The sequence below is a fragment of the Lonchura striata genome, chromosome 35, assembly GCF_046129695.1.
Source record: "Lonchura striata isolate bLonStr1 chromosome 35, bLonStr1.mat, whole genome shotgun sequence".
Classification (NCBI taxonomy): Eukaryota; Metazoa; Chordata; class Aves; order Passeriformes; family Estrildidae; genus Lonchura; species Lonchura striata.
In genome coordinates this window covers 2,604,130-2,630,318 of record NC_134637.1, presented here as the reverse complement: position 1 = coordinate 2,630,318, position 26,189 = coordinate 2,604,130, and positions in this window count along the sequence as shown.

Below are 26,189 nucleotides of genomic sequence, written 5' to 3'. Positions count from 1 at the left end.
AGGGGCCCTCGGAGCTTTTTGGGGAGGGGGCACCATGGGAGACCCCCAAAATCGGGGCAGGGGGAACCCCTGTTGTGCTCCTCCCCCAAACCCCCAGACCCCGGCTCAGGGTGGGCCTGGGACCCCCCGGGACCCCCAAATCTCCCCAGGACCCCCTCCAGGAACCCCAAATCCCCCCAGAGACCCCCAAGGTTGGCCCAGGACCCCCTGAGAGCCCCCAGACCCCAATCGAGCCCAGCCCAGGATGTCCCCTGAGACCCCCCCAGACCCCTCCCGAAACTCCCCCCGGATCCCTCCCCCAAGGCCCCGATCCCCCCAGCCCCAGCCCCTGTGCGGACCCCCCTCCCCAGCGGCGCCGCCCCAGCCGCTCCCGCAGCTCCGGCCTCTCCCAGCGCCTCCCCCGCTCTGGCAGCGCCGCCCGCAGGGCCCGCCCGAGCCCGCTCCCGGCTCCCTCTGATTGGCTGCCGCGGCGCGGGGAGGCGGGCGCTGCTGAGGGGAGCCGCGCGCTGATTGGTCGGTTCGGCACGGGGCGCGCCGCCATTGGCTGGGGAGCCCGCGCGCGCGGCGGAGGCGGGAAACTGTGAGAGGAGCGCGGCTGAGGAGGAGCTGAGGGGGGGCCGGGGGGAGCTGGGGGGGTTTGGGGCGGGTCTGGGGAGAAATTGGGGATTTTGGGGGGGATTGACGGGAAATAGGGGGTGTGCGGTGGGTTTGGGGGCAATGCGGGGGTCTGAGGGGGCTTTGGTGGGTCTGAGGGGGTTTAGGGAGCTTTGGGGGGAGCTTGAGAGGGTCTGGAGCGTTCTCAGGTGGGTTTAGGGAGATCTGAGGGGCATTGGAGGGTCTGAGGGGATTTTGGGGGGTTGTGAGAGGAACTGGGGGGTTCTGAGGGAATTTGGGGGGGTCAGAGGGGATTTCATAGGGTTTAGGTCGGATTCAGGGGTGTAAAGGTGATTTGGGTGGGTCCGATAGGATTTGGGCGGTCTCAGGTGGGTCTGGGGTCAATTTTGGGGTAAAGTGGGGGGATCTGAGGGTACCTGGGGGGTTTAGGTGGGTCTGGGTGGATTTGGGGCTCTGGGGGCACCTAAAGGGGTGCCAGGGGGTGAAGGGGTCGCAGCCCCCAGACGCCCCTGAAGCCCCCCTGTCCCCACAGAGGGATCCCGGCCCTGGCGGTGCAGGACCCCCGGCCCCAGCCCAGCGTCTCCATCAGCAGCTGAGCCAGGAGATCAAGGGGACGGGGGGGCTGGGGGGTCCTGGGGGTCCGAGAGTGTCCCTGGGTGTCCCCAGGGGCTCAGGCTGTCCCTGGGTGTCCCAGAGCTGGAGAAGTCCCTCTGCGCCGTTTCCTCGCGGTTTGGGCAGATTTTGGACATTTTGGTGCGGCGCAGTCTCGGCCTGCGGGGCCAGGCCTTCCTCACCTTCAGGGAGATGAGCAGCGCCACCAACGCCCTGCGCTCCCTGCAGGGCTTCCCCTCCTGCGGCCAACCCGTGGGGAGACAGAGACTGGGGGAGTTCCGACATTGGGGAAAGAATTGGAATTCTGGGGAAAACCCGCCAAACTCTGGCCTCAGCTATCCCCAAAATCCAACTTGGAATCCCTCCAAATGCACCCCGACCACCCCAAAGCTTCCCCTTCTATGACAAGCCCGTGGTGAGACAGAAATGCGGGGGGAAAATCCTGGACTTGTCAGGGAAAAAACCGCAAAATCCTGAGGGAATAAAACCAAACCCAACCAGGATTCCCCCAAAAATCCCATCAAGAATCCCTGAAATCGAATTGGGAACACCCCCTAAATCCAACCAGGAACCTCCTAAAGTTTCCCCTTCTATGACAAGTCCATGGTGAGACCAAAATCCCTGGGAAAATCCTGACATTTTGGGAAAAAATCCTGAAATTCTGGGAGAAATCCTGAATTCCTGGGGGAAAAACTCAAAATGCAGCCTCAAATATCCCCATAGTCCAACCAGGAGCCCCCCAAAGCTTCCCCTTCTACCACAAGCCCATGGTGAGAGAGAAATCAGAGTAGAATTCCTGCGATTTTGGGAACAATCCTGAAATTCTGGGAAAAACTCCAAAATCCTTGGGAAAAAACCCAAATCCAGCCTCAATTATCCCTAAAATCCACCCTAAAACCCCCCAAAGCTTCCCCTTCTGGGACAAACCTGTGGTAACAGCAGAATCTTCAGGAAAATACCCACATTCTGGGAACAATCCTGAAATTCTGGGGAAAAAGCACAAAGTTCAATTGGGAACCCACCCAAAATCCCGTGGGAAACACCCAAATCCAGCCAGGAACCCCCCAGAATTCACCCTGAATCTCCCAAACCTTCCCCTTCTACCCCACAGTGAGATCCAAATCCAGGGGAGAATCCACAGATCCTTGGGAAAATAGGAAATTTTGGAAAAAAGCCTGAAATCCAGGGAAGAAACAGAAATCCAGCCAGAAATCCACCCCCAATCCCCTGGGAACGACCCCAGACCCCTGTTGGAACCTCCGAAAATCCTCTAAATTCCCCCAAAATCCTGCTGAAATTCCCCAAATTCCTTCTAGGACTTGCCAAAATCCCTCAAAAACGTCCCTGATTGCTCTTGGAACTGCCCCAGATCCCTTCTGGAGCCTCCCCACATTCCTCAGAACTCTTGAAAATCCCTTGGAAAACCCCCAAATCCCTCTTGGAACTGCCCCAAATCCCTGAGAATTCCCCCGATCCCTCAGAAAGCCCCAGATCCTCCCCAGATCCCCTCTGAATTCCCCCAGACCCCTCAGAAAGCCCCAAGTCCCCTCTGGAAGCTCTCCCAGATGCCCCAAAATCCTCGGGAACAACCCCAGCGCAGAGCCAAGGGGGGAGAGGCCCCGGCCCCACAGAGAGCGGGGCCGGAGCGCGGGGGCGGGCGGGGATGGCTCGGGGATTGTTCCGGGGGATTCGGGCGCTCGGAGCGATCTGGGCGGGATTCTTGGGGGGGTTCTGTGAGGTTCTGCTGGGATTTTGAGGGAAGATTTTGTGGGGATTTTTTGGGTGCATTTCCTCGGGCTTTGGGTGGGATGTGAAGGGACTTGGGGGCATTTTTGGGGGGAATTGAGAGGGCTTTGGTGGGATTTTGGTGCAGACTTTTTGAGTGGATTTGGTGTGGATTTTGGAGGGTTTTTGGGGAAATTTTGGTGGGATATTTTGGGTGATTTGGTGGGATTTTTTACGTGGATTTTGTGTGATTGGGGCATATTTGGGGGCATTTTTGTACAGTTTTATTCTTTGTGTATTCTGTGGGATTTCCATGGGAATTAAGTGGGACTTTTTGAGGGATTTTTCTGTGGCATTTCTGGGGCTATTGGGGGGATTTTTATGGGGATTTTGAGGGATTTCTGTGAGCCTTGAGGTGATTTTTGTGGGGAATTTTGGGGTGAGTTTTGTGGGCTTTTGGGTGGAATTTTTGTGGAGATTTACCTGGGATTTTGTGTGGATTTTCTGGCATTTTCAAGGATTCTATGGTGGAATTTTTATGGGATTACAATGGTATTTTTGGTGGGATTTTTTTTGTGAGGATTTTGAATTATTTTTATTGGATTTTGGTGGGGTTTTAGGGCATTTTTTAGGGAGATTTTTGTTGGATTTTGGGTGTTTTTGGGGGGATTTTTATGGGATTTTGGCGATATTTTTTGTGGGGGATTTTGGGGAGATTGTTGTCAGTTTTTTATTATTATTATTATTTCAGTGGGGTATTTTGTGTTTTTTCTCAGGATTTTGTTGGGATTTTGGTGTTTTCTCTTGGGATCTTGGGCAGATTTTGTGTTGTGTATCCAGAGTGACTTTGGGCAGCTCTGGGGCAGCTTTTGGGGTTTGTCTCCCGTGTCCCCCAGCTGTGGCAAAGCCCCGAAGCACATCCTGTTCCTGCCCAGCTCCCTGAGCAGCCCCAGGAGCTAATGCTCCCCCTGCTCCTCAGCCAGGGAGATCTGGGGCAATCCCGGCATTCCGGCATTCCGGCCGGGCTTTGGGCACTGCGGGATTTTGGGGCTTGGGGGTGAGAGGCTGAGGGGGGCTTGGGGCTGGATTTTTTGGGAAAACATCGGGATTTTGGGGGTGAATGTCTGGGATTTTAGGGGGAATTTCTGGATTTTTGGAGGAAAATACCAGGAGTGGGGGGAGGAAATTCCTGATTTTTTAGGGAGGAAATTTCTGGATTTTTGGTAGTGAATGTCTGGATTTTTAAGGGGAAATTTATGAATTTTTAGGTGAGGACTTACAGGATTTTTGGGGAGGGATTTCTGGATATTTTTGAGGGGGAATTTTGGGATTTTTGGAGGAATGTTTCTGGATTTTGGTGTGTGGGGGGAAATTCTGGATTTTTGGGAACATTTCTGTATTTTTGGGGAACGTTTCTTGATGAGGAATTGGGTGGGTTTTGGATTATTTCGGGAGGAATATTTCTGGATTATCTGGGGAACAGAAATTCCTATTTTTGGGAATGTTCCAGGTTTTTTTTGGGGGGGGAATATTTCTGGATTACTTTGGAGAACATTTCTGAAATTCCGGGGGAATGTTTCAGGACTTTTTTTTGCAGAGCATTTCTGAATTTGGGGAGAACATTCCCAGGCTTTTTGGGGAGCATTCAGGGGTTTTTTGGGGAACATTCCTGGGTGTCTGGGATAAGATTCCCAGGTTTCTGGGGGAACATTCCCGGGTGTCTGGGGAAGGTTCCCGGGTGTTCCGGGCTCTCCTGGCCCCGTTCCCATCCCAGGTTCCCGGGGTTCCAGGAGCTGCGCTGGTGCCCGGGTGCCGCGACATCGCCTCGCTGCAGTTGGACACCGAGGTGCAGGCGGGCGCCGCCCGCGAGGCCCTGCAGGGCTCCAGCATCACCCAGAGCCACCCATGGAGATCTCCTTCGCCAAAAAGTGACCCAGAACACCCCAAACCCCACCAAAATAACCCCAAACCCAAACAAAACGGGCCTGAAATACCCCAAAATCCCTAAAAACTGCCTCAAACCCGCCCCTAAATAACCAAAATGTGTCCCCAAACACTCCAAATCCCTCCAAACCACCCTGTAATCTCAGAGGAATGACCTGAAATTTCTCCAAACCATCCCAAAATTCTTCAAAGCTGCACCAATACCCTAAAGCTGCCCCAAAAAACATCAAATGCCTTCGAACTGCCCCGAAATACCATAGAAACACCCTGCAGTCCCTCCAGACCTCCTCAAAATCCCATAGAAATACCCTGAAATCCATAAAATCGCGCCCAAAATCCCATAGAAACCCCTGAAATCCCATAAAAGTGCTCCCAAATCCCATAGGAACACCCAAAAATCCTTAAAACCACCCCTAAACACCCTAAATCCCATAAAACTGCACCCAAATCCCATAGACCTCCCGCCAAATCCCAAGAAAATACTCCAAAATCCCAGAAAACTGCCCCAAAAATGGTCCTGACCCTGCCCCAAACCCCCTGCATGCTGCTAATTCCCCAGGTAAATCCAGCTCATCTCAGCCCAAATCCTCCTTTTTTTTATCCTAAATCCTCCTTTTCTATCCCAAATCCTCATTTTGTATCCCAAATCCTCCTTTTTTCAACCCCAAAATCACTTTTAACCCCTAATGTCTTTTTGACCCCAAATCCTTCTTTTCCCAACCTAAATCCTCCTTTTCCCATGACAAATTGTCCTTTTTCCTTCCCACATCCTTTGTCTATCCCCAAATTCCTTTTCCAATGCCAAAATCTCCTTTTTCCACCCCAATTCCCCACCTCATTCCCCTTTGCCCATCCCAAATCCTTCCCTGTCCACCCTAAATCCCCTTTTCCCACCCAGGATCTTTCCCCATCCTGAATCCCCCAATTCCCATCCATTCCCCTTTTTTTCCCAGTGTTGTACCCAGGGTCTTTCTGCAGACATTGCACCTGGAGCTGCCCCAAATAACCCCAAACAAACCCCAAATAACCCCAAACAAACCCCAAGTAACCCCAAATAACCCCAAACAAACCCCTCTGTGTCCCCAGGGCTGGCGTGGATTTTGGGGGTCATGACCCCAAACTTTGGGAATTGGGAGGATTGATCATAAAATTTGGGGTTTAGGGGGGTTTCACACCTCGGGGTTTGGGAGTTTTTGACCCCAAACTTTGGGAACTGGGGGAGTTTGACACCCCAGGGTTTGGGATTTTGGTTTTTTTTCCCCAAGATTTGGGGATCAGGGGGTTTCACCCCCAAACGTTGGGATGAGGGTGGTTGGACAACCCAGGTGTTTCAACGCCCAGGATTTGGGTTTTGGGGGTTTAGACCCAAAAATTTGGAAACTGGGGGGATGGACCAACTGATTTTGGAGGATTTAACCCCAAAGTGGGGGAGATCAGGGGGATTTGACACCCCAGGGTTTGGGATTGGGGGGGTTTGACCGCAAAGTTTGGGAATTGAGGGGTTTGACCCCAACCTTTGGATAGGAGGAGGGTTGGACAACCCAGATATTTCAAACCCCAGGAGTCAGGGATTGGGGGATTTAACCCCAAACTTTGGGGGCTGGGGGAGTTGGACACATCAGGATTTGGGATTTGGGGGTATTTGACCCCAGACTTTGGGAACTGGGAAATGTTTTGAACCCCAGGATTTCGGGTCAGGAGGATTTAACGCCAACGTTTGGGATTTGGGCAGTGTTTGACACCCTAGGATCTGGGATTTGGGGGGTTTGATCCTAAAATTTGGGGTTTGGGGCAGGGGGGAGGTTGACATCCCAGAGTTTGGGTTTGGGGGTGTCTGACCTCCCCCCTCCCAGTTAGGATTTGGGGTGTTTGACCCCAGTGTTTGACCCCCCGGGTTTGGGGTCGGGGCTGGGATAGGAGCCATTTCCTGGAAACAGTGGTGGATCGGGATCGAGAACAGGAACGGGAATGGGATCGGGATCGGGAATGGGAGTGTAATGGGGTTGGGAATGAGCTCGGGATCGGGATCGGGAATGGGAGTGTAATGGGGTTGGGAATGAGTTCGGGATCGGGATCGGGAACAGAAATGGGAATGGGATTGGGATCGGGAACAGGATCAGGGAACGGGATTGGGATCGGGAAGGGGAGAGAGCCTGACTCAATAATGGAGCCCACCCCCAGGGAGCGATCCTGCCCCAGTCCCGGAATGGACCCATCCCCTCAATCCCGGAGCCCTCCCCAATCCCAGCCCCTCCGCAGCCGCTGACCGGACCCTCCCTCAATCCCAGCCCGCCCCAATCCGGATCGGAGCCATTCCCGGACCGGACCCTTCAATCCCTTTTGGGGGCGGCTCCTGCCGCTTCCAGCCCATTTTTGGGGCTTCCAAGCGGCTCCGGGGACCCTCCCCATTTCGGGGGTGTTGGGGTGGCCCCAAGGCCGCCCCGGGGGCCGAGGGGGGATGGAAACCCCCAAACCCGGGGGGCTCCTGGGGGTCCCCAGTTCCTCCCGGCCCCGCCCCGAAGCAGATCCTGGCCAATCAGAGCGCGCGGCGTTGATGACGATTCAGTTCCCAGGCAGAAACTCGGCGCTGGTCCCGCCTGGCGATTTTCAGCCAATCAGCGCCCGGGATGGCTCTGACTCATCAGTTGCCAGGCAGAGCCCAGCGCCTCTCACAGCACCGGCCAATCTAAACATACAATCGAACACACCTTAGTAAAACAATTCACACTACAAATATACTGAACATGAAACGAAACACCACTATAATGTCTCATACAATTTAACCAAACAAACTTTAATAGCACCCTTAAACACTCTAAAAAATGAAAATTGTTTTAAAAAATATAATTGCAGATGGGTGGTTTTATATGAATATTGGGTTTTGGATTGTTTGGGTCAGCTGATTTTAAAAAAAATTATTTTTATAGGAATTTAATCAGCAGAGAAGGAGCCACTCTACAAACAGAACAGACTGAAAAGGGGACAGAAATCAGTAACTCTGAAAGTTTTATTTGCTATCAAATACATCCCGCCACGGCAAACTGGGATCCCATTTCTCCCAATCTCCTCCCAACCCCATCTCACCCTGGCAACTGTGGAATCAAGTGAGCTTTGTTTGGGATTGAGTTTTTTGGAGGTCAGAACATGCAATTGGAGGTGGGATTGTGCCTTTATAGGTTAAAATTCAGTTGTTTTCAGTGGGATTGAGTGGTTTTGTGGTGACAAATTCATCCCTCTTGGCTTTTTTTTTTGAGTACAAAGAGATGGAGAACACTGCCAAAATTCCCCCATAACCCACAAATCCTCCAGAAGTTGAGTTCGTGGTGTCCAGGGAGAGTGCAGCTGTGGGTGCCAGGAACAAACGAGACAGGGCTTGGTTTCACAAAGCTCCAGAATCCATTTCTTACCCCCAAAAGACAGGGCAAAGGCAGCGCTGTGGGGTTTTTAGAGAACTTGGCAGAGGGGCAGGGCAAGGGAGAAGCCTGTGAAGAGCAGGTTTGGCATCCACCTGGACCTGCAGAGACCAACCCAAGCACCTGCAGCAGTGTGTGTTACCCCCCTTTGGACAGAGGGGTGAGCAGAACCATCTCTGTCCATCTATGAGCCCCAAAGTTCTCTGTGGGAGCTGTGAATTAAAAGGCCTTTACACACTCACTTTTCACATCTTCCCTGTCTGCTGTACTTCAGCTCTTGGCAAGATTTGCCTCCTGCTTGCTGGGAGCTGCCATGGCCCAGGGCCAGCACAGAGCTGGGCTGGGTGGGCCAGGCAGTGTGGTGGGGAGTCTTGGCTGATCTTGGTGTGTGCCTGGCCTCAGAAAAGTCTTGGAAGTTTTGCCTGGCAAGTGTCCTGCTCACTGGCTCTCCCTGTGCATCTTGGAGAGCACAAGGTGGGCATTTCTGGCAGCTGGGCATCAGCAGGCCTTCCAATGGGGGCGTGTTGTGGAGTGAGCCCAGCTGAGATACCCTGAGAGGAGCCCAGGGCTCCTTGCTCCTCTCTGCTGGCCCGTGAGCGTCTGTCTGCTCTCGGGATGGCCCTGGCTGTGTCAGGGCTGCTGCATGGACACGAGACAGCCGGTCCTGTCCCGCTGGGTCCCAGCAGTGCCTGGCAGCCGTCCTGCATCCACGTCAGGATGCTGGCCAAGAGAGGTCCTGGAAGCTGAGGCAGCTGATTTGAAGCTTTTGCAGGTGCCAACAGGTCAAGGCCAACAGTGTTCCCTCAGGATGCGGCATTCCTGAGGGGCTTCCCCAGAGCTGCCTGATGCCACCCACTCCTTGTGGCACCAGTTGCTTTCCTGTGGAAGGTTCTACCTTCCCCAAGAGCACAGAGGGAGCTGGAGAAAGAGCTTGCCAGGCTGCTCTTGATCCTTTCCCAGCAGTCTTGGGTGAGTGGAGTAGTCCCAGCTAAGTGCAGATGTGCCAATGGAAGAGCCGTGCATGGCAAGGCTCAGTGGGAAGGATGATCCAGGATCCATAGGCCTGGCAGCCTGAGCTTGCTGCTGGGGAAGGCCTTGGAGCAGATCCTCCTGAGTGCCATCCCACGGCACGTGCAGGGAACCAGGGGGTCTGCTGGAGGGAGGGAAAATCTGCGGAGGCACAGGGACAGCTGGGGATCCTGGCGGGATGTTGAGGGCTTCGGTGTGGTGTTTGCAGGGTGTTGGTGTTGGAGGTGTGTTGGGGAAGGAGTTGTCTGGGAGGTGAGAGGTCTAGGCTGGAATTTGAGTCTGTTTGAAGGCAGCATTTGTGGTTTGGCACAGCTCTGGTTATAGAGGTCAGTTGGAATATCTGTGACTTTTCCTCTTTTTGGTCCTGATTCTGCAGCAGGGAGCAAGAGGGGAGAGCTGTACTTTATTGGCCACTTAGATCTCTATACCGGGGCAGGGTTAACCATTTTGCCATCTACTCATTGTTGCCAGCAGTTTCTCCAGGTGTTCCTGCCAACAGCCCCTGCAGGAAGGAGCACAGCCCCCAGTGCACATGGGTTTGGCTCCCTCTGGCACAGAAGCCCCCAGGGGCACAGGTCTCTGGGCCAGGAGACGGCACCAGCCCTGCCAGGGCTCAGGGGTGGCAGGTCTGCCTGGGCAGGGACTCTGCCTCACCTGCTGGTGCCAGCGCTCCCCGGGCCCCAGGGCTCAGAGCAGCATTCCTGTCTTGGCCCACAGTTCCTAGTGTGTGCCACACCCGCGGGTTTAGGATGGCCATGGGCTGGGACGCGTCCCAAGGAGGCCGTGGCAGCTCCCATGGAAGGTCCCGTGCCCTTCCCAGCACAGCTGCGTCGGCAGCCCTGGGGGCTCCTTCTGCTGCCCTGAGCCCGCAGAGCAGGGCAGCGTTTGCTGATGGTCTGAGCCATTCCTAAAGATCCTGTCAGGCTGTCTCAGACACTTGGGGCCAGGGATTCCTGCCAACCTGGGCCACTTTGGCTGGGCAGGGGGTGGCCCCAGGGCAGGTGGCAGTGTTTCCAAGGGCCCTTTGTGACATGGTGCATCATGGTCACTATGGCATAGAACGGGACTGGATGGCCTTTGTGACATGTGCTGACATGGGAGCTGGCAGTGACCAGAGCACACCACACTGCTCGGAGCAGGCGACCGGACAGGACGGGACAGAGCGGTGCCGTGAGGAGCCCCCGCAGAGCGCGCTCGTTCCTGTCCAACTCGGAGCTTTTCCGAGGCATTATTCCTACAGGTGACCTCGTGGCAAGACCACAGGACTTGGCAGCCCGTGGCCTTCCCGAGGCTTCTCTTTTGCAAGTGTCCTTGAGGACTTGTTGACTTGGAGCTTTCCCGAGCCATCTCTCTAGAAGTTGCCCTCGAGACCAGACTCTGGCATGGCAGGCAGATTTCTCCGCTTGTTCAGAGTGTTCAGGGGGAAAAAAAGGAATAGCCCTGAAGCTGCCCCAGTGCAACAGCATGAAAAACCGGAGCAGTTCCAGCCACTGGAGGATGGTGAGTGGCACAGCTGGGCCACAGGACTGATGGCTGCGGCCAGCTTGGACCCATCCCATCCCATCCCATCCCATCCCATCCCATCCCATCCCATCCCCTGGGGACGTGCCCATGGACAGGATGGAAGAGGGGCACAGGCAGACACCCCGCAGTGGCCGTGCTCCATCCACCTGGGGCATCCCGGGGCTGTCCCTGCCTGGGCAGCGCAGGGCTGGGCTGTGTTCTCCGGCCTCTCCCGCAGCCCCTCAGCCCTGGCTGCACTCACTCTTTGCCAGATGCAGCCCTGGACCGCACACAAAAGAAGGAACCCGCCCGTGGCCGCTTCCGCAAAACCCTGAAGGTGCCTGCAGCCATCCCCACCTGAGCTGGGCCTGCTGTCACTGCTCAGCCCAGCAGCACACCTGGAGCACTCCATGGAACATCCCTGGCTACCCTGTCCTTTGCTCTCCTGCAGATGTTCTGGAAGTTCCCGTGCATTCCACATAGAAAGACCAGCAGTGCAGCAGCTGAGGGCCCGGCCGAGCCTGACTCGGGGCTGACCGAGCTCCAGGCAGAGCCTGATGTCAGCCCAGAATCAACAGCACACTCAGGGAACAATGCAATCCATTCTCAGAGGGTGATGGCTGTTCACATGGCAATGGCTGAGAGCATGGCCATCACAAACACTGACACCAGAATGACTCAGAGCATATCAAAGACTGGCACCATGCCCACTGCCACTGTGATTCATGCTCCCACTATGGATTTTCTCAAGGAGAGTGCTGCTCCTTCTCAGCAGCAGGTAAGCAGCCTGGGGCCAGGCCTGGAGGCCTCCCAGGATTGTGTGTTCCCTCAAGCCACAGTCACTGGGCCTCCTGATCCTTTGAGGCCAGCACAGTGTGGCGGGAAGGGAAGCACTTCTTGGGGGAAGCTGGGGAAGTTGTTCCCTTGGACAGCACTCCAAGTCTTCCCCATGCTTCCTCCAGGTGCCAGCCATTGTAAGGAACATTCACCAGCGTCTCATGTCCCAAGTCACTGTGGATGCCTGGCTGCAAATTGACATTGTGAGGCTGGCTGAAGAACACCCTGCTGACGTGGTGCTGACCCTCCTGCGCTGTGCCCCAACATGTGACAGGTACGGGGCCCACGAGCCTTGAGAGCTCAGGGCTCAGCAGCCTCTAGGGCCCACGGCCCTGCACAGCCTGTCCAATGGGCTCTGCCAGACAGGCAGAGAGACCCAGGAGCCTCAGGCTCCTCTGTTTCCTGAGCCTGCTGCCAGCGCTCTCCTCCTGCCCTTCAGGGCACCAGGGCTCTGTCTCCTGGGCCCCCACGGGTGCACAGGGCATGGTGCTGTGACTGAGATGCCCCTGACACAGAGCTCTGATCCCACAGAGCTGCTGCAATGATGTGGAGAACCATAGGCTCGTCGAGTCCCACAGTGGAAAAGGTGCTGCCAGTGTTGCTCTGTGTGATGGAGAACTGGCCTCTGCACAGCATCTTCACCTCTGATGGGGATGGCACAGATGTCTTTGCCCTGGCTGTGAGTTTCTGGAACTGGCCTTTACTCATCCCCCGGCTGCCTCTCCAGCAGCTCTCCATCCTCTCCATCCCTCAGGCATTGGGTTGAAACCTGGGCTAGGGGCAGGCTCAGGGGGCACCAGGCCTGCTGCTTCCTCTGCCTCGGCCCTTGGCCCTGCCCCATGGACACCTCGGCACTGAGCACTGCCTTGGGCTGTTCTCTTGCAGGCAACTCTGGTGCTCTGGGTGATTCTCCAGGTGCCTGAGTGCCACGAGGCGATGAATCTTTATTCCCCCCGCCTGTTTGTGGCTCTGCTCTTCCATGCTGTTGCCACCACACAGGAGATCCCACCAGAGGAAGTTGCTGCATTCTGGAGAGCATGCTGGCAGGAACACCGCCTTGACAGCAGGCTCAGGAGGTCCCAGTCCCCTGTCCTTCCCGTGCCCTTGTGGCCAGTGCCAACGCTCCCAGTGTGACCTGGGCTTTGATCTGCACACAGGTTTGTAGTGCGGGCCATGAAGGCTCTGCTCTGCCGACTGCAGTGGGACCATGTGCTGGTGGCTATGGAGCGCAAGCGTGGCTGGGACACGATGATGCGTGCTATCACCCAGGAATATGGTTTGGGTCTGCTGGCCAGGTGAGACGCCCTTCTCCCCACTGCCCCCAGCATTTGTGCCCTGTTCCCAGGTGCCCCTCACAGTCCCTGTGGTCATGGGCCAGAGGGCCTTGTCACTGAGGGACGGCCGAGGAGACTGGAACAGGCTGGGAGAGGAAGGTGCCCAGAAAGGGCCACCTCACAAAGCGCCCACATCCCCTCCAGGGATGCTGAGGAAAGACTGGACCTCTGTGAGTCAGTCCTGGGAGAGGTTTGCTACCCCCACCTCAGGGCCTTGGTGCCTTTTTTCCCCTGACAGGGAGATGCGGCGTGTCTCGTTCCCTTTGTGTTCTCACATTGCACTCCACTTGCTCCGGCACCTCAGCAAGGAGAAGCCATGCTATGATCTGATCTTCCTGACAGTCCTGGTGGAGGTGAGCCTGTTGGCCAGCGCTGCCTCGCTCAGCTGCCTCCCAGCTCTCTGCCCTCTCGTAGCCACAGCTGCCTGGGACGGTGTCCAGGCCCTGTGCTGCTGCCTGGTCCCTGCCCGGTGCGGTTCTGGGTTCCTGCCGGCCGGGTCCCCTGGCACTGCCCTGTGCCTTTCAGGTCCTCGAGTGCCCGGACTTGAGTAAATGTCGTGGCAGCGCTCTGAAGACCATGGCAAAGTACCTCTGGAGTGAATGCTGTCACAGGCATTACCTGGCACTCCGAGGCCTCGCGGTGCTCACCAAGGATCCATGGATGGTGAGAAGGGGGCAATGGCTGAAGCTGCGCTGGGCAAAGCAGCCCCTTGGGCTGGCAGGGCTTCAGGAGCTGAGGCAGCTGCTCCCAGCTCTCCTGCCTCACCTGCCCCAGTGCTCTGGGACAGGCCTTCAGCCTGTGGGCCCTGCTGCAGCAAGGTGGGCTTGCAGTGCCAGGGCAGTGTTGGCCCTGCAGCCGTCCACGGCTCCCCAGCACAGCCTTGTGTTCCGCACAGGCCAGAAGAATGTACCCTCTATCTCAAAGGCTTCTGGAGCTGCTGGGGGCTCCAGATGTAGAGGTGGTCAGCATGAGCCTCTGTGTGTTCATGAATGTGCTCCAGCACCAAGACATCCTGGTGTCCAGCACCACTGCCCCAAAGCTGACTGAGGCACTCCTGCTGCTCTTTGACCACGTAAGGTTCTGCATCCTGAGCCACAGGCATCGGCTGCTTCCCAGAAACTTTGTGCCCTGTGGATTTTCAGGCCTTTGCCCAGGTGGGCCTGGAGTAGCTGGTGTAGGTATTTTCCTTTCCTCTAGGACAACAGCCATGTGTGCTTGCTCTCCATTGAACTCTTCTGTAAGGTGATGGAATTGGTAGTGGATGAGGGAAAAAAGCTCCTGAAGACAATTGTGAACAAGAGCCTGTTGGCACTTTTAATCCACTGTCATGATGAGAACTGGCACGTGGCAAAGGTGAGCATTTGTATGATGCTGGCAGGGGGCTGGGCTGCCTCCTGCCCTGGCGCCTGGCGGGCTGCAGCCTCCTCCAGGCCTTGGCACAGGGACACAGCTCTTGTGCCCTGGGCTCTGGGGCCATCTCTGGGTCTCTGCTGCTCTCCAGGCTTCTCGGGAAACGCTGCTTGGTGCGGCCCAGTTTCTGAAGCGGAGGGATCTCAAACAGCTGCTGAAGAAGGAGCAGCTGTCAAAGCTCACCGAGTGGCTGGTAAGGAGGGCCGGGAAGCCGCAGCCCCAGCCCGGAGCAGCCCCTGAGCGCGGTGCTCGGTGTGCGGGCTGGCAGCTGTGCCCCTGCCCGCTGCTGCAGCCCGAGGCCCGCGGGCTCTGCTTCAGGCTCCTGCGGGCCCAGCCGGGTGCCGATGGAGCCGCGGCCCGGCGGGGCTGCGGGGCGGCCCCGCGGCTCCCCGGGCAGCAGCCGGCCCTCTGCCCCTGCAGAGCCCGGCGCCGGCGGCTGCTGGCCGCGCCTCAGGGCTGTGCGGGCAGGGGAGGCCGGGGCTGGCGCGGGGAGCGCCCGGCCCAGGGGCTGAGCCCGCGCCAACCCTTCCCTGCTGCCGCTCTCTGCAGCTGGCAGAGGACAGCAGCAGCGCGGCCGAGCACCTGCGCCGGGCCCTGCCCTACCTGCAGAGCCCACAGGAGCCCCTGCGAGAGGCGGCCGTCAGGTTCCTGGGTGAGCCGCGAGCCCGGGCTCCCTCCCCGCCCCGCCGCAGCTCGGCCCCAGCCCCGCCTGCTGCCCCGGCAGCGCCACCCGGGCCCGGCGCCTCTGGCAGCCGTGCCCTGGGGCGGCAGCGAGCGGCGAGGGCCCGGGCTGAGCCCTGCCGGGCCAGGAGGCCGTGTGGCCCCAGGGCTGGCAGCGCCGCTGGCAGGAGCTGTGCCGCTGGGCTGACAGGCTCTGTGTTCCCAGGGACGGCCAGGCGGCACCTCCGGGGACAGCCAGCAGAGCTTCACCTTCTCACTCAGGGTGAGTCAGGGCAGCGGCTGTCAGCAGGGGCTGCCGGGGGAGCTGCAATGCCGCCCAGGGAGCTGCAATCCCTGTCCCGGCTGCGGCCAGCTGCGCTCCTTGTGTGGACCAGGGCTGGTGTGGGCAGGGCACAGAGAGATTTCAGGGACGCCAGTGGGGGATTTGTGACCAGCACCTTGCGGCTGATCCCCTTGCGTCCTCATCTCTGTTAGGCACGGCAAGAGCTGGGAGAGATGGCCTTAGCAGAAGAATCGCCGGGTGGCCCTCAGGGCTCTGACTGTGCTAGTTTATCTGTCTTCCAGCCCTTGAAGCCATGAGCGAAGATGACAGCCCATCCTCCACTCTCCTGGAAATTCAGGCTATTTTTGGACAAAGATGTGCAGAACTAAGGTCATCTGCTGGATTCAGAGAACTAGGGCCCCAAGCAGAGTACCAGGGGACAGTGAAGAGAGCACCAGGACTCCATGTCACCAGAGCTCCTGGTACACCTGATGCTGGCCACAGCTGTGCCTGCTTCCAGCTCCCATAGCTGCTGCCTTCCCCCTTCGTGTTGACAGCTCCCTCCCTGCAGCCCTCAGACCCTGCCCATCCCCTCTTTTTGCCCCCATCTCATCCCTTCCCTTTCCCTTCCATTAATAAACAGTTTGGTTTCTCCCATTTACCTGCATCTCTGTGGAGCTGAAGCAGCGCAAATCCCAAGCCCTGGGACACACAGGCCCCTGCTGCTGTTCTCTTCAACGCCGTGTTCTGTGCACACACACAGAGGAACAAGGGCAGATCAGGCCGGAAAGGTGCCTGTGCTGAAGGTGCAGTTCCACAAGACTGTGGAGTTGCAGATCTTGCTGAGCAGCCTGGAGCCCCTGGAATTTGGAAGAGCCAAGCTGAGTATGCTCTGAAGCCAGCTGTGAGGGATCCAATCACGACAAAGATTAGTCGAAAGAACAAGATAGATTATCCACCTTATTGCCCTCATGATTTCTTCTGCTTGAATTTTAATTTTAATGTCTGCACATATTTAATAAGCTTATCTAATTCTATGTCTGGATTTCCTACTGCTGGTTTTCCTTGATACCTTGTTGATAAAACTTTTGAATTTGCTTGCTTAATTAATCTATCACAAGCGTGTTCTGCTTCCCACCTATAAAAAGCTAATATCTTTTGTTCTGGTGCTTCAAATAACTGTAAAGCTATAGCAACTCCTAAGCCTGTGTCTCGTATTAAATCTCTCTGCCAAGAATCTCCTCGTTTTCAAAAGTCACAGTGTTTACACCAAAAATGTCATTTTAAAAATACTTGATCTTCCCAGTATGTTTTCCCACAACCCCCACAAACAAAAGCAATCCAACTGTTTGTCATGGTTTGACACTGGCACAATGGCAGTGCCCCCATGAAAATGTGATCCCTCCCTTGAATGCTGTGAAGTGGAATCTAGAATAGAGCAAAGCAGGCCCAAGCTTAATAACAGAAAAAAAAAAAACTTTATTAAACTACTACTACAAAAGAAAAGAGAAAACTAAAGAAGGGGAAAAAAAAAAACATAAAAAGATCAAATGAAAACCTTGCAAAACATTCTTCCCCCCACCACCCAACTCCAACAAACCACAGTGAGACACAATCTGGACCCCAATCAGGTTTCCACCCTCCAAACCATCGATACTCAGTCCATTGAGGGAATAGAGTCTCTCCTGTGCCACAGACCCCCCAAGAAACACAGCTCCACATCCTGTGTTTCCATGTCACACATGGCACCGTCCGGAGAAAAAGTTTGCCATGGTGACCCTTCTCCTTTCCATGCACAGTGCTCTCACCACCAATGCATGGATGGACAGACTGCTTTTAGGATTTTTTTTCCTTTCAAGGATGCCCTGCCAAGAGGGCAGAAAACAACAGTTCAGATTTCATTGTTTGGGACCACAGTCCCCCCCATTTTCCCCTGGGGCCGAGGGCTCAAGAACAGAGATCTTCTTCTCTTCTCTTTCCTTTCCAGGACAGAAGGATGCCACCACAAACCCCCTAACCTTTTCTCTGTTCACTTTTGTCTTTTTCCCAGCTGAAGCAGGTCTCTTGACTCACTGGCATCCTCCCAAAACACAGTCCCTCTCTAAGGAGAAGATTGGTTCAGGTTGTGGCTAACACGGAAAAGTCCAGCCAAAAGCCACTCCTTGTCCCCCTCCCATCTAGAATTCCTCTTTCTAACATCCCAGGGTCCAAGGTGTCCCTCTTCCTCTCTTTCAAACCGAGGAGGGGAAGGAAAAATTCACAAGCTTTCATTTCTCAAGGAAGGGTTAAAATTCCAAACTCCCAGGGATGGCTCGATGCCCGGACATCCAGCAACTCCCACGCACTGGGCACCTTGCAGCTTCCCCCCACCGCTGACTGCCGCTGTCTCTTTTCTCTCTCCCTCTCGGGAGAGAAACTCTGGTGGGGGGGGTGGATTGGAGACATCCCAGATTTCTTCCACCCTTCCATCTGCAGGGGCCAGCCCGGTTCCAGTCCTTCCACCACCCTTGGGGCCTACCTTTCAGGCCATGGGGCTTCCCCTCTCCCACCCAGCTCGTGGCTGGGCAGGGGAGAGTTTGCACTGCACGCTGACCGGAGCCAAAGAGAGCGAGCTCCCCTGGGAATTCTGCTTTTAACTCCTCTGTGTTCTCAGAGGCATGTTCACCTTCAATTGGTCAATATCTAAATTGACCTCTTCCTTCCGGAAAAAAATTCTCTTTCCGTGTCAAACCCTGACACTGTTACAATTAAAATTCCCACAACTAAGACACTCAGGATTCTTTGGTCCTGAAACATGAACAGTCTGTAAAGCCTCAATAGCTGTAACAATTGCCGTAAAAGTTAACTCTGAAGGCAAAAGCTGATCAATCACTGGGGAAAGTCCTCTTATCTCTTGAAGAATAGGTCCCACTGTGCGAATCAGCTTCTCTTCAATTCTCCTCTGGTCCTGATCCGTCAGGCAGGCTAAGAGATGACTCATCCAGAGCTGGTTTAGTCCATTTCGCCGGCACCCAGAGTGAACCTGTAGGGGTGGAAACACAAAGATATCCCCTTCCCCAATATAGGACCTTTGCTGGGTTCTGCCAAATACCTGTTTTAGGGTCCCTATACCTGACCCATACTTCTTTGCCTTTTTTGCTCATTTCTTTTTGTCCATAATGTACCAATGCAGGTGGTGCCTCTGAATCCCCAAATATACACAAATGGTTAAGAACAAAGAGCACTTTCATTAATCTTTCCTGAATATCTCCAATCTCTCTATGTTTTTCCAAGTATCTCTTCGAAGTTCCATTTGCCCTTTCTACAATTGCTTGTCCAGTGGGAGAATGTGCTATTCCTGTAATGTGCTTAATTCCCCATGATTTTAAAAATCTATTCACCCTGCCACCAATGTATGCAGGACCATTGTCTGTCTTGATCTGCTTTGGCACTCCCATTACTGCAAAGCAACTACATAAATGCCTTATAACATGTAATGCTTTTTCTCCAGCTTGAGCTGTTGCCCAGATGTATTTACTATATGTATCTATAGTAACATGAACATATTTCAAGCGACCAAAGCTATTTACATGAGTAACATCCATCTGCCAGAGTTCATTAGATGAAAGACCTCGTGGGTTAACTCCCCATCCCATGCCATGACCCCCATTATGATGACTACAGATAGGACAAGCTTTCACTATAGTAGTAGCATCTGCATGGGATATTCCAAACTCCCGTTGTAACCCTTTTGCATTCTGATGAAACATAGAATGTGCCTCTCTGGCAAGCATTTGCCCTGACAAAGGAGAAGTTTGAGTCACTGTGACGAGCTTATCTGCCCAAGCATTACCCTCTCCTAATCCAATTTCCCATTTGTGACTTCTTATATGGATGATAGCATGAGGATGTTCTCGGATTTTTACTGCTTTTTGAAGTTGTATGAACAGTTCAAATAATCTCTGATTCCGTACTTCCTTGATAGCAGCATCCTCTATTCTTTCCACAACACCAACTACATACAAGGAATCTGTAACAATATTCAAAGGCCCCTTCAGGACTGTTAGAGCCCATACCACAGCTGCTAACTCCAGAGTCTGAAGGGTATCTGAGTCATTTGCAGTAAGAATTTCATGATTCCAGACTCCCTGCTCCTGCCATGTAATTGCCGCTCTTCTTGACCTCTTCCCTGCATCTGTGTATGCCGTTATTGCACCAGGAATCGGCTCCTTTTCTCGCTGTGGCCGAACCATCCAACTCAATTTTCCAATCCACTGTAATGGAGGATTTTTAATACTTTCAGTTATGACAGCACCTCCTACTAGCAGAGCTTCCTGCAGTTCTTCACTATTGACCAAATACCATTGTAAAGAGTCCTTTTTCATAGGAAGCTGTATTAGTTCAGGCTCTCGCCCATCAACCTGCAAAATTCTCTCACGACCCTGTTTTACCAAAGCTGCTAACAGTTCAATTTTTTGAATTAAAGTCTTTGTTTGCTGAAGTGGAGGGGTGTTTAGCCATTCTAACACCCTGATCTCCCCCATTTTTGTTTCTAGCTGGGTTAAAGCCCCCAGCAAGTGTTTTTCACCACACCATATAGTGAGATTAAGTGGGATTGCCAGTATTCGCCGATGTACACGACCCTGAACCACTCAGTCTGTAATTTGTTGAAGAGTTCTTTTCTGCTGAGGATTAAGGGGCACTGGTGCTGTTGGGTCTGTGCCCTTCAATAAGGGTCTAAGAGAATCTAACAGTTCATTTGGAAGGCCCACTATAGGTTTAAGCCATTGTAAATCACCTAGTAATTTCTGAGCATCATTTAAAGTAACAATCTGTGTTTTCAGTTCTAATTTCTGAGGCGTTACCAAGCTTTGAGACAATGTCCATCCCAAGTATTTCCAAGGAGGAGTTAACTGTATTTTCTCTGGGGCCACAACAAGCTTAAAACGTCCCAGCAAATTTTGTACATGCTTAACCTGTTGACTCGTAAATGACTTAGGTTGAGCAATCAAAATACCATCCATATAGTGATAAATAATAGCTTGTGGCCACTGTTGCCTCAATGGTTGTAATGCAGAATCTACGTAAAGTTGACATAAAGTAGGGCTGTTACACATGCCTTGAGGCAAAACCGTCCATTCAAATCTTTGATCTGGACCTTCTCTGTTCAGAGCTGGCAAGGTAAATGCAAAGTGCTTTGTATCCCTGTCATGCAAAGCTATTGTAAAAAAGGAATCTTTGGGGTCTATTATCAATAGAGGCCATCCTTCAGGTAACATTGCTGGATTAGGCAGACCTGGCTGTAGTGCACCCATTGGCTCCATCTGTTTATTAACCTCCCACAAGTCATGTAGCAAGCAATATTTCCCTGACTTTTTTTTTATCACAAAGATAGGGGTATTTCAAGGACTTGTAGACAATTTCAGATGCCCTTGTTGATATTGTTCAATTACCAAGGCATGAGCACGTTGCAGACTTTCCCTTTTCAAAGGCCATTGCTTTACCCATATAGGCTCATCACTTTTCCAAATTATGGGAATTGGGAAAGTCCAAGCAATGGCTATTATCCCAAAGGGTGCTCATTTGTCAGGACAACCCCTAGCTGAGCCAAAATGTCTCGCCCACTTAGGCATTGCATCGTAGGTGGCAATTCAACAACAGAAAATATTGCCTTTATGACTTTACCATCTATTGAGACAGTAAGAGGTGGCGAGCGACTTGCAAGAGTTAAACCTCCAACTCCTTTTACTGCTGTGGCAGCTGGCTGTAAGGGCCAATGTGCAGGCCAACACTGTGGTGCAATAATACTTGAATCCGCCCCCGTATCCAGCAAACCTGTAAGCATGCATTTTTGTCCCTTATACTCCAACAAAACCTCTTTTCTTGGCCTGTCATTCAGATCCAAAGTTAATAGAGTCAGGCCTCCTGTAGATCCAAATCCATCTCTCCCACAGCTCTTCCGTGAGAATACAGCTTTAGTAACTTGCTCCAGAGGAACTAATTGAGCAATCCTTTCTCCTTTATTAATCCAAATAGGAGGAAATGGAGTATGAACCATAATCATAATTTCACCAGTATAGTCTGCATCAATTGTTGCTGTCATGCTGGCATGGTAGCGTGGAGGAAGGTTTTAGAAAGGCCTTGGGAATGGTAAACTGAGGTAAAAGATACATTTATGTATGCTCCACTGTTTCGGGAAAGTCCCGCTTCAGCATTCCTCTGTAAACCCCCTTCTCCCCAGCCCTGAGCAGTTCCCATTGGGCCTGGCCCCTGGGGTGGTTCTGATGTGCCTTAGCTGAACACTGTCTCTATTAAGACCTTATCTCTTAATTTTGCTGTATAAAACTGTATCTGGGCAATAGCCCAGGGCCTTTGGTCCCTGCAATGCTTCAGGCAATACAATCTATCTGGACAAGCATACCATTGGTCTCTCTTGGTCTCTTTATCTCGAATCCTAGCGGCGACTGAGGCAACGCCGCAGCTCGGACCGTGCTAACCCAGACGCTGCCTGGTAAGCCCAGGGCAGCGGGACCGCGGAAAACCCCAGCCCCAGAAAGGACAGCTAGCCGGAGGGTCCCGGGGGGCCGGGGAGGGACGGGGGACAGCAGCGAGTAACCCCCGAGAGCAAAGTGGCGGTCGAAAGAGAAGCAACAATCAATGACACCAGGCAGCACAAACAATCCAAGCATAGAGGCCGACGATCTTCCCAATAACAAAGCTCCCATCATCTTGCCCTCGATTATAATAGGTCCATTAACTCCAGTGGGGATCTTCTGCGGCTGTGGCGTCATTAAAGTCACTTCTACTGCGGCTGCCAAGTCCATCCCGAGGCTCTCTCTTGTGGCTGGACGCAAGGTGTCCTGTTGGAAAGGCTGGAGCAGCTATTTGTGTCGCAGCGCGGCTGCTCTTGTTCGCGCTGTTTCGGGCGTTTCCCGGTCTCCTCTTACAGGCAGCAATGTTATGAGTATCCGATTTGCATTTAGGACACCATATTCCAGCAGCAGAGCATTCTCGCCGAACGTGTCCTGTCCCTCCACATCGGAAACATCTCATACGGCCACCGTAAAGACTTCCCTGGGTTGCTACTGACGCTTGGAGGGGTGCAAGAGCAGCTAACACCTGTGTCTGTGAAGCTTTTGCCTGCTCTTTTAACCCCTCCCCCAGCTCTTTAATAGCCTCAACTAAAAATGCCTGTTGCCCCGTTGGTATAGTAGCCATCCTTTCTAGTGCATCTTCTATAGTCCAATTAGCTCCTAATGTGTTTAGCACACTTCTTGTAGAAGCATTACAATTTTGCAAAGCACACTGCGTCAACAATGATCCACGCATAAACTCAGGCACTCCAGCTCTCTCTATTGCTGCCGCTGCCTTATCAATAAACGCTCCAAAAGTCTCATCCCTTCCTTGTTTAATTCCCATATACGCTGGCAAACCTCCTGGGTCTTTCACCTTATCTATAGCCCTTTGAGCTAGTCACATTGCCTCTCGACACTTCTCAGGTCCTAGCATAGCTTGTGCCTCAGTGCGAAAATATGGTCCTAAGCCCATCAATTCATCTACAGTTACTCCATGAAGAGGATCTCCAGGCTGCCTTTGTATAGCTACAGCTTCATTAACCTCTGCCTGCCTGTGTGCACCAAACAAAAGTCTCTGATGTGGTGAGAAAATAAGCTTAGCAAGACTTCTACAATCTCCTGGTAGCAATATATTAGTACTCCAAACATAATCCAATATCTGCCTAGCTGGTTCACTAGTAACTCCAAATTGACTCACTGTAGCTCGCAACTGTGACAACAACTTCCAATCTAACGGTGTAATCTGAGCTGTTAACCCTCCACCTGCCTGCTGCTGAAAAATTACAGGACAAGCCAGTTCTGCTGCTCGTTCCAAAGCCTGCCCATCTCCTTTGTCCAGCTCCTCTCTTGCCAGAGTTGCCCAAACTTCCCTCCGCTCCCTGGCCAGAGCCTCCGTTAGGTCATACTCTGTCCTAGGGTTCGGCTTACTGACAGACAAACCTCGACAAACCGGCGATCTCTGTTCTGGGGGGGCTGGAGGAGCCGTGGGCTCACAACGTGACTCTGTTTCCGTGTCCTCAGGCACAGGTCGCAATGGAGGTAACTCCACTGTAGATACAGCAGGTGGCATGGAAACACCAGGCAACCAATCCTCCCCGCTATAACCGCTATTTTTCTCTAGTGCTGAAGTTCTCTGCTCAGCAGCATTCTTTTCTGCCTGATGTTGTAATAACTCATTGTGAACTACCTTCCACCACTTTCCCAACTTTTTAGCTGTCTTATCATCATCTAAAACTTCCTCCCACAGTTTATGCCCGAATTTACGCCACTCAGACAACTCATGTACTGTATGAGGATTTACAAAGAACCCCTTAGAATACCCATATGTTAATAACCCTGGCAGATCTTTTTGCAAATCAATGCCTTTAATCTGCCTTCTCTGCAAGAATGCAGTAAATAAATCATATGCTGCTTGCCTCTCCATACCTATATTGTCAGCACAGTTGCAGCTCTCCGAGGTCGTCGGCAGCACGTATCGGCCAGGCTTGCCTGTGCAGTCACCTGGGGCACGGTGCACTCTATTTCAATTCAGCACTTTTGCTGTCCTGGCTGCATCAGGACCCGAACCCTTCCTCATCACTCCACTGTGGCGCCTATCACGTCGATTGGGTCACCATTTTTGTGGAAAAATGACGGGAGACAAGTCCATTCTATAATGTCAACAAGTCTCAGTTTATTCCAAGCACGCATGTACAGTTATACCCGTTATAATGAAGCTCATGCATATTGCAAGACTTAGGCTCATCATTGGTGTATTAGAAACAGGTCAACCCTGCCTTTGGAGCTTTCTAAGCTTGCTTTGTTTTCCCTTACATTTATCTTTTTGCTGACCATTCCACTGTTGGGAACCAGCTTCCCAAGGACATAAGATATTATTGCTACATCTGCTATTGCTGCACTACGCAATTTTCAGCTACAGCTTCACTAACTGCACGTAGTCATGTCATTTCTCACGAAGCCATTCATCCACAAAACTCTCCACATCACTCTAACACATGAGTGATGTCATAGTGACACTGTGAGGTCACATAACTTTTTATGATGTCACAGTGACATCTCTGTGACATCAAACAGCTCTCTGTGAAGTCACACAGACACATCTGTGATGTCATACAACCTCCTGTGATGTCACATAGATATCTCTGTCACGTCACACTGACATCTCTGTGATGTCACATTGACTTTGTGAGGTCACACAGCCCTCTGTGATGTAAAAAGGGATCACAGGGAGCTGTGTGACGTCACAGAGTTGTCACTGTGATATCACAGGAAGTTCTGTGACATCACAGAGATGTCTGTGTCACATCACTAAAAGACCTGTGACCTCACAGAAATGTCAGTGTGACATCACGAAGAGCTGTGAGACATCACAGAGATGTCCATGTGATATCACGGTGAGCTGTGTGATGTCACAGATCTATCAGTGTGGCTTTAGAGATGTCATTGTGACATCAAAGGAGGATCTGGGCAATCACAGAGGAGTCAGTGTGACATCAAAGAGAATTGTGTGACATCACAGTGATGTCAGTGTGGCATCACAGAGAGCGGTGTGACTTCACAGAGTTGTCACTGTGACGTCAGAAAAAGATGTGTGACCTCGAAGGGTCACTGTGACGTCACAGAGGTGTCAGAGTGACATCACAGAGATGTCTTTGTGACATCACAAAAACCTTTGTGACCTCACGCGGTCTGTGCCGCATCACAGCCATCTAAGTGTGACGTCACAGAGTTATTAGTGTGACATCATAGAGATGTCATTGTGACACCAGAGGAGGATGTATGACATCAAGGAGATGTCTGAGTGACATCATAAACAGCTGTGTGACCTCACAATGTCAATGAGACAAAACAGAGATGTCAGTGTGACGTCACAGAAATATATGTGTGACATCACAGGAAGTTGTGTGACATCAAAGAAGTTTATTGGCGACATCACAAAGATGTGACTGTGACATTCCAAAATGCTGTGTGATGTCACAGAGATTTCACTGTGACATCACAGAGGGCTGTGTGACATCACAGATACGTCCATGTGATATCACAGGGAGCTGTGTGACGTTATGGAGGTGCCAGTGTGACATCATAGAGATGTCATTGTAACATCAAAGGAGGATATGTGCAATCACAGAGGAGTCAGTGTGACATCAAAGAGAATGGTGTGACATCACAGTGTTGTCAGTGCGGCATCACAGAGAGCGGTGTGATGTCACAGAGATATCTTTGTGACATCAGAAAAAGCTGTGTGACATTGAAGGGTCTCTGTGACATCACAGTGGTGTCTGAGTGACATCACAGAGATGTCTTTGTGACATCACAAAAAGCTTTGTGACCCCACAGGATCTGTGCGACATCACATCCATACAAGTGTGACGTCACAGAGGTGTCTGTGTGACATCATAGAGATGTCATTGTGACATCAGAGGAGGATGTATGTCATCAAGGAGATGTCTGAGTGACATCTTAGACAGCTGTGTGACCCCACAAAGTCAATGAGACAAAACAGAGATGTCAGTGTGATGTCACAGAGATATCTCTGTGACATCACAGGAAGTTGTGTAACATCACAGAAGTTTATTGGTGACATCACAAAGATATAAGTGTGACATTCCTAAAAGCTGAGTGCTTTCACAGAGATTTCAGTGTGACATCACAGAGAGCTGTGTGACATCCCAGAGACGTCCATGTGGTATCACAGGGAGCTGTGTGACGTTATGGAGGCATCCGTGTGACATCATAGAGATGTAATTGTGAGATCAGAGGAGGAGGCTGT